The sequence below is a fragment of the Macaca nemestrina genome, chromosome 13 (genome assembly GCF_043159975.1).
Source record: "Macaca nemestrina isolate mMacNem1 chromosome 13, mMacNem.hap1, whole genome shotgun sequence".
Lineage (NCBI taxonomy): Eukaryota > Metazoa > Chordata > Mammalia > Primates > Cercopithecidae > Macaca > Macaca nemestrina.
This window is the reverse complement of record NC_092137.1, coordinates 109,832,979-109,840,983: the sequence shown is the minus strand read 5'-3', so window position 1 is coordinate 109,840,983 and position 8,005 is coordinate 109,832,979. Positions and strand designations below refer to the sequence as shown.

Sequence of the window (8,005 nt, the reverse complement as noted above, 5' to 3'; positions counted from 1 at the left end):
GCATGCAGCACTGAGGACTGTGTCTAAATTCTCTCAAAAGAATACCAGTCATACTGGATCAGGGCCTACTCTTAAGATCTTATGTGACCTAAATTTCCAAGTTAAAGGCCCTGTACACTTAGGTACAGTGACATTTTGAGTTTCCGGGGTTGTGACTTTAACATGGGAATCTTGAGAGGGGGGACAGTTCAGCCCATGACACCTTTAGGGAAGAATCCTGGTGAAACTGCTACGTTGGATTAGGCAATGTTTCCTTGGCTGAGACGTCTAAAGCTGTAACAAGCAACTGAAGGGAAAAAGACGGGATCAAAATTAAAAATGTTCATTTCAGAGGATACTCTTAAAGTAAAAAGACAACCCACAGAACAGGATACATTATCATGATAAGGACCTGATATCATGAATATATTTAAAAGCTCTTAGTAAAAATCCAATTTAAAAATGGACAAGGGATTTGAATAGACATTCTCCAAAGAAAGACATATAAATGCCTTAAAAAGCACATGAGATGTTTAGCAGAATTCATCATCTTAGAAATGGAAATCAAAACTACCGTGAGATACCACTTCACAACCACCGGGATGGGTAAAACCCCAGTATTGGACAGTGACATGGTGGTGAATTTGGGAAAACTGAAATCTTGATATATTGCTAGTGGGAGGGGAAGTAAAATGGTACAGTTGATTTGGAAAAGTCTGGCAGTTTCTCAGAAAAGTTAAGCATGAAATCACCGTACAACCCAGCAATTTCACTCCTAGGCATACGCCCAAGAAAATGGAAAATATTTTTGCCAAAAAAATCTGATGCAAGAGTCTTCATAGCAGCATTATTTGTAGTAGTAGAAAGAGTCCAGGTATCTGTCAACAGGTCACTCACTGTGAGATTCCACTCTCCTTGGACGTGAAAGATGTCAGCACCGAAGGTCACGCACTGTACGATTCTCCTCACAACAGGTGTCCAGAATGGGCAAATCCAGAGAAACGGAAGTGGGCTGGCGATTGCCAGGGGCTGGTGGAAGGAAGGAGCAGGTGCTGACTCTTAATGGGTTCAAGGTTTCTTCCGCCCGTGGTGAAAAATTCCCGGAATTACATACTAGTGGTTGACGTACAGCTTTGAGAATATGCTAAAAAGACTGAATTGTATCCTTTAATATTGGGGCTTTTATGGTTTGTAAATTCCTTTCAATTTCAAAAGGAACTCAAGAACTTCTTTGGTGTTGATATTTGGATTGTGAAAGAGACAGTATCCAAAACAAGTTACTATGTAACTCACGTCCCCAGAGTTAAACTTCATTTTCTGAGGATCTTAAAGGAAGTGTGTGAGCCTAGGAGACACAACGATCCTATACTAGATGTTACACCCCATCCTACTGATTTCTATCTCACATAACCATATTCAGGGAAAAACGACATGTAAACGTGAGCTGAATGCTATGCAGAGACACATTCCTCTTACCCGGATGATCTTTAGTGTTGCAGTAAGAGATGAGGTCATAGCAACGTTAGTTTAGCTAGTTTAATTTCCATGGCAACAGGAATTTGGCACATCTCATGAGTTAGGTTCAGAATTAACAAAGTTTTGTGGTGGTGGTTCTTTGCTTTGACACAGATTCAATAAAATGAAATGTGTACCACCTTTAGGCAAAATTGAGACCAACAGAAGAAAAATGTAACATGGAGTCTTGAAGTTGTGCCAATAGAAGAATTTTAAAACATATTTGCTTTTTAAAATTGTTTTATGGTCATATAATTTGCATTCAATAAAGTGCACACAACCTAAAAAAAAGAATTAACTAAATGAAAGAGCTTCTGCACAGCAAGAGAAACTATCAACAGAATAAACAGGCAACCTGCAAAATGAGAGAAAATATTAGTAAAATATGCATCTGACAAAGGACTAATATCCAAGAACTATAAGAAACTAAAATCAATGAGATAAGAACAAATAAACCCACTAAAAAGTGGGAAAAGGGAATCAGCAGACACTTCTCAAAAGAAGACGTAGAAGCAGGCAACAAGAATATAAATTCTCAACATTACTAGTCAACAGAGAGATTTGAGTTAAACCACAATGAGATACCATCTCACACCAGTCATAATGATTATTATAAAAAGTAAAAAAAAAAAAAAAAAGGTTGTTTTCAAGGTTGTGGAGAAATGGCAACATTTATACATTGTTGGTAGGAATAAAAATTAGTTGAGCCACTGTGGAAAGGAGTTTGAAGATTTCTCAAATAACTACAAACAGAAATATCAGTCAACCCAGCAATCTCAGTGCTGAGTACACACCCAAAAGAAAATAAATTATTCTACCAAAAAGACACATGCACTCATATATGTTCTTCATAGCACCATTCGCAATAGCAAAAACATGAAATCAACCTAAATGCCAATCAATGGCCGAGAGACTAAAGGAATGTGGTACATACACATCATAGACTACTACATAGTTATAAAAATGAATGAAATCTTGTGCTTTGCAACAACTGAATGCAGCTAGAGGCATTATCCGAAATGAATTAATGCAGAAACATAAAACCAAATATTGCATGTTCTCACTTATAAGTGGGAGCTAAACATTGGGTATACATGAACATAAATATGGCAACAGTAGACACTAGGGATTCCACAAAGGGCGAAGGGGGGAGGTAAACAAAAATTGAAAAATTAACTAGTGGATACTATGTTATCTACTTGGGTGACAGACTCATTAGTAACCAAAACGTCTGCATCATGCAATATATCCACATAAAAAACTGACACATGTACCTTCTGGATCTAAAAATAAAATATTTTTAAAAAGATATTCCATGAACATGGAAAGAAAAAGAAGAGGTAGCTACATCTATTATTTCAGGCAAAACAGATTTTATGTCAAAAACTGTAACAAAGAAGGTTATTATGTAGTGATGAAGCAATTAACTCCTCAAGGGGATATAAGAATTATACATAAACATGCACCCTAAATTGGGAGCTTCTAAATATATAAAACAAGCATTAAGAGATCTGAAGAAAGATATAGATTGCAACATAGTAATAGTAGGAGATTTCAGTTCCCCACTTTAAACAATAGATTATCCAGTTAGAAAATCAATAAGGAAGCATTGGATTTCAACTATAGAGCAAATGTATCTAACAGATATACACAGAGTTTTCCACACAACAGCAACAGAATACACGTTCTTTTCAAGTATACACCTATCATTCTCCAACTTAGATCATATGTTAGGCACAAAACAATTCTTAATAAATTTAGGAAGATTAAATCATGTTAAGTATCTTTTACAACCATGATGGTTTGAGACTAGAATTCAATAATAGGATGAATTATGGGAAATTAACAAATGTGGACATTAAAGAATGTGCTCTAGAACAAGTATTGGGTCAAAGAATAAATTATAGGCAAAAATTAAAAATATCTTTAGCACCTAAAAATAGAACACAGCATATCAAAATTTATGGGGTACAGCAAAAACAGTTCTAAGAAGGAAACTTACAGCAATTCTTATTTTTCTTCATAAAGAAAATGAAAAACAATCCCATGGGTAATGCTGCATGCCTGTACTCTCTCCTACCCAGAGGGAGGATCAATCGAGCCTGAGTTCAAAGCCAGTGTAGGCTATGTTGTAAGACTTTGCCTCTAAAAATACTATTTTTAAAAAAAGAAAGATCTGAAAAACCCAGTGTTACACCTGAAGGAACTGGGGGAAAAAAAGGAATAAAATAAGCCCAAAGTTAGCAGAAGGAAAGAAATAACAAAACCAGAGCAAAAATAAATAAAATAGAGACTTTAAAACACCTAAAGAAATTGAAGAATCTATGAGTTGGTTTTTTGAAAAGGTAAACAAAACTGACAAACCTTTAGCTACACAAACTAAGAGAGGCCTCAATAAAATCAGAAATGAAAGACATTACAATGGATAACACAGAAATACAAATAATCATCAGAATAATATAAACAACTATATGTCAACAAATTAAATAATCTGATAGAAATGGGTAAATTCCTTGAAACATAACCTAGCAAGACTAAAACACAATAAAATAGGAAATCTGAACAGACCAATAATGAGTAAGGAGATTACATAATTAAGTCTCTCATCAAAGAAAACCCCAAGACTTCATAGCATCATGGCTGAATTCTACTAAACATTTAAAGAAGAGCTAATACCAATCCTATTCAAATTCTTGCCAAACCTGAAGTGCAGGAAGCACTGCCAAACTCACTTTACAAGGCTGGAATGATCCCCATGCCAAAGCCAAAGAAAAACACTATAAGAAAAGAAAACCACAGACCACTATTCCTAATGAACACAGATAAAAATATTGTCAACAAAATACAAGCAAACCATATTCAACAGTACATTTAAAAGATCATTCACCATGATCAAGTGGGATTTATCCGTGGGATGCAAGGATGATTCAATATATACAAATCAATAGATGCAACATAATTTAATAACAGAATGAAGGACAAAAACATATCAGTATCTCAATCAACACACACAAAAAGCATTTGACTAAATTTCACATCTTTTCATGATTAAAAAACTCTCAATAAATTAGGTATAAAAGGAATGTTTCTCAACATGATAAAGGCTATATTCAAAAAGCCCACAGCTAACATCATAATAAATGGTGAAAAGTTGAAGGCTTTTCCTCTAAAACCAAAAACAGGTCAAAGATGCCTCTTCTCACCACTACGTTTAACATTGTACTAAAAGTTCCAGCCAGAACAATCATGCAATAAAAATAAATAAAAGTCACGCAAATAGAAAAGGAAGAAGTGAAATGTTGTGTTTGCTAATGATATGATCTTATATAGAGAAAATTCTAAAGACTCCTCACAAAATCTCTGAGAACTGCTAAAGAAATTCAGTAAAGTTGCAGGAAACAAATTCAGCTTACAAAATCCAGTAGCATTTCTATACACTAACAATGAACTATCTTTTTTAAAAATGAGAAAATAATCCAATTTACAAAAGCATCAAATATAAAATAAAATACTTAGAAATAAACTTAATCAAGAATGTGAAAGATCTGTATACTGAAAATGGTAAAACATTGATGAAAGAAATTGAAGATGACACAAATAAACGGAAAGATATTTTGTGTTAATGGATTAAAAGAATATTTTTAAAATATCTGTACTACCCAAAGTCATTTATAGATTCTATGCAATCTCGAAGTCTCAAGGTCATTCTTCACAGAAATAGAAAGAGAAGTTATAAAATTCATATGAAACCACAAAAGGCCCCAAATTGCCAAAGCCATCTTGAGCAAAAAGAACAGAGCTAGAGGCATCATGCCATCAGATTCCAAAATACTTTACAAAGCTATAGTCATCAAAACAGCATGGTGCTGGCATAAAACAGATACATCATCCAATGTACTAGGATAGAGAGTTCAGAAATAAACACCCACAATTACAGTCTATTAATTTTAGAAAAAAGTGCCAGTAACACACAATGGAAAAAGAACAGTCTCTTCAATAAATGGTGTTGGGAAAATTGGATATCCACATACAGAAGAATAAAAGTAAACTCTTTTCTTACTCCTTATACAGGAATCAACTAAAAAAGGGCTAAAGACTTAAAATATATGAGCTGAAACTGTAAAACTGCTAGAGGAGAACATAAACATAGTGGTAAAGCTCCATGGCATAGGTCTGGGGCTATGTGAAATCACTGTGATGGACAAAAGTAGACAAGTGTCACTGCATTGATCTGAAAGCTTTGTACACATCAAAGGAAACAAATAACGGATTGAAAAGACAACCCACAACCTGGGAGAAAATATTTGCAAATCATAGATTGGATTAGAGGCCAATATTTAAATTACACAAGGAACTCATGCAACTCAATAACAAAAAAACAAATAACCCTATTTAAAAATGGACGAAGGATCTAAATAGACATTTCTCAACAGAATACATATAAATGGACTACAGATATAGGAAAAAGTGCTGAACCTCTCTGATAATCAGAGAAATGAAAATTAAATCCGCAACGATATATCACCTCACACATGTTAGATTATCTATTATCAAATAGACAACAAATACCAAGTGGGGGGAAGGTATACAAAAAAGAGAACCCTTGTACTGCATCACTGGCATTGTAAATTAGTACAGCCACTTTGGAAAACAATATGAAGGCTCTTCAAAAAACTAAAAATACAATCACTCATGATCCACAGGTTGCCAAAATGCCAGGGGTTCAGTATAGGTCCTGCAGCTCACCATACAGAAAGTCAATGATTAGCACAATGAGTATAGCCAGGAAGAAGGATTTAACAGGGTGCTGCAACTAAGGAGACAGGATATCAGTGTCAAATCAATTTCCCTGACCAACTTCAACTAGGGGGTTATATAGCAGGGAAGACATGTAACAATGTGTTAAGAAAACAGGAACTAGAGAGGGGCAAGAAAACAATCATGACAAATGAGGAAGCCTGGATCGCATTGTCTGGATGTGGTGATGGGTGAGTTTCAGTTCTTTGATACTTTTGTTTAGAGGCCTGGTGGTCATTTCCTGGGGAAGGAATGCAGAAAAAATGAATGTAAGTTTCAAACTTTAAGACCAGAAAGGTCAATTTCCATGTTTGTCAAAAAAACTGTCTATGGGACTATTGGGTGGGTTTCACAGCTCTGCCACTACTGGGTATACATCCAAAGGAAATGAAATCAGTACGTTGAAGAGACAGCTATACTCACATATTGATTGCAGCATTAGTCACAAGAGCCACAATATGGAAACAACTGTAGTGCCTGTCTGTGGGTGAATGTATACAAATATTTGGTATTTCTACACAATAGAATACTATTTAGCCTTTAAAAACATGAAATTATGCCATTTTCAACAACATGGATAAGCCTAGAAGACATAATGTTGAGTAAATAAGTCAGGCACAGAAGGACAAATACTGCATGATATCACTTATACATGGAACCAAAAAATCACACTCAGAGAAGTGCAGAGTAAAATGGTGGTTACTAGGGCTTGCGGGGAGGGGAAGTAGGTGAGGGAAAAGGGAGGCTTTAGTTGAAAGATACAAAGTTTCAGTAAGACAGGAGGAATAATTTGTAGTGATCTATTGCACAACATAACTATACTGAATAAAAATGTACTCTACATTAGCTAAAAGAGAGGATTTTAAATATTCTCACCACAAATAAATAATAAATATTTGAGGTGATGGATATGTTTGTTAGTCTGAATTGATCATTCCATAGAGTATACATATAATGAAACATCACATTGTACCCCAAATATGTACATAATTATTAACTGTTGACTCAAAGTAAAGCTTCAAAAAACAAATTTTATAATATATGAGTTATATTTCAATAAACTGATATTTAGAAACACACACACACACACACACATAGAAGAAAGGTTACAAACTATCAGTGTACAACCCAGTGAATTTTCACAGTGAATACGCCCATGTAACCCGCACCTAGATCTGGAGCTAGAATTTTTCAAGTGTGCCAGAGGCAGCTTTCCTACTAGTTCTAGTCAATACTTCCACCCTCTCCTGGCAGCATAAAGTAGTTTTTCCTAATTTGACCTTCATATAAATAGAATTATAAAGAATATACTTTCTGTCTGGCTTAGCCTATTATTGCTCAACAGTATATATGTCAGATTATTTCCGACTGCAGCATGGTTCATTCATTCTCATTGCTTTGTATTATTCCATTGTATAAATACACCAGACATCATGCATTCTACTCTTGATGCATATGAAGTTGTCCCCAGGTTGGGGCTATTGCAAATAGTGCTGTTATGAATGTTGCTATAAGTATATGTGGCATTTTTGATGAACATGTGTATGTACTTCTCTTCGCTATATTCCTGGGGGTGGAATTACTATGACCAAGGTTACACATATGCTCAGGTTTGGCAAATGCTGCCAGTTTTCCGAATTGGTTGAATTCAGACATTTATGTTCTGGCAGGAGTACATGAAAATTTCCATTGTTGCACAACATTGCACATGTTT

At 35.0% G+C, this 8,005-nt stretch overlaps 1 long non-coding RNA gene across 6 annotated transcripts in view; it reads right to left on the bottom strand.

The window, feature by feature from the left end:
• The window catches only part of LOC105471851 (uncharacterized), a 331,670-nt gene that overhangs the window by 2,959 nt on the left and 320,706 nt on the right, over positions 1 to 8,005 (bottom strand). Inside the window, exons 5-6 of one of the 6 annotated variants that reach the window (XR_011612025.1) lie at positions 877 to 1,008; positions 151 to 286 (exon numbers count right to left, since the gene is read on the bottom strand). The exons of 2 other annotated variants lie outside the window; for them this stretch is intronic. This is a non-coding gene — a long non-coding RNA (uncharacterized lncRNA). Of the gene's footprint in view, positions 1 to 150; positions 287 to 876; positions 1,009 to 8,005 lie in introns of those variants that run through there. 3 more of the 6 variants (XR_011612024.1, XR_011612021.1, XR_011612020.1) reach the window with 3 other exon arrangements.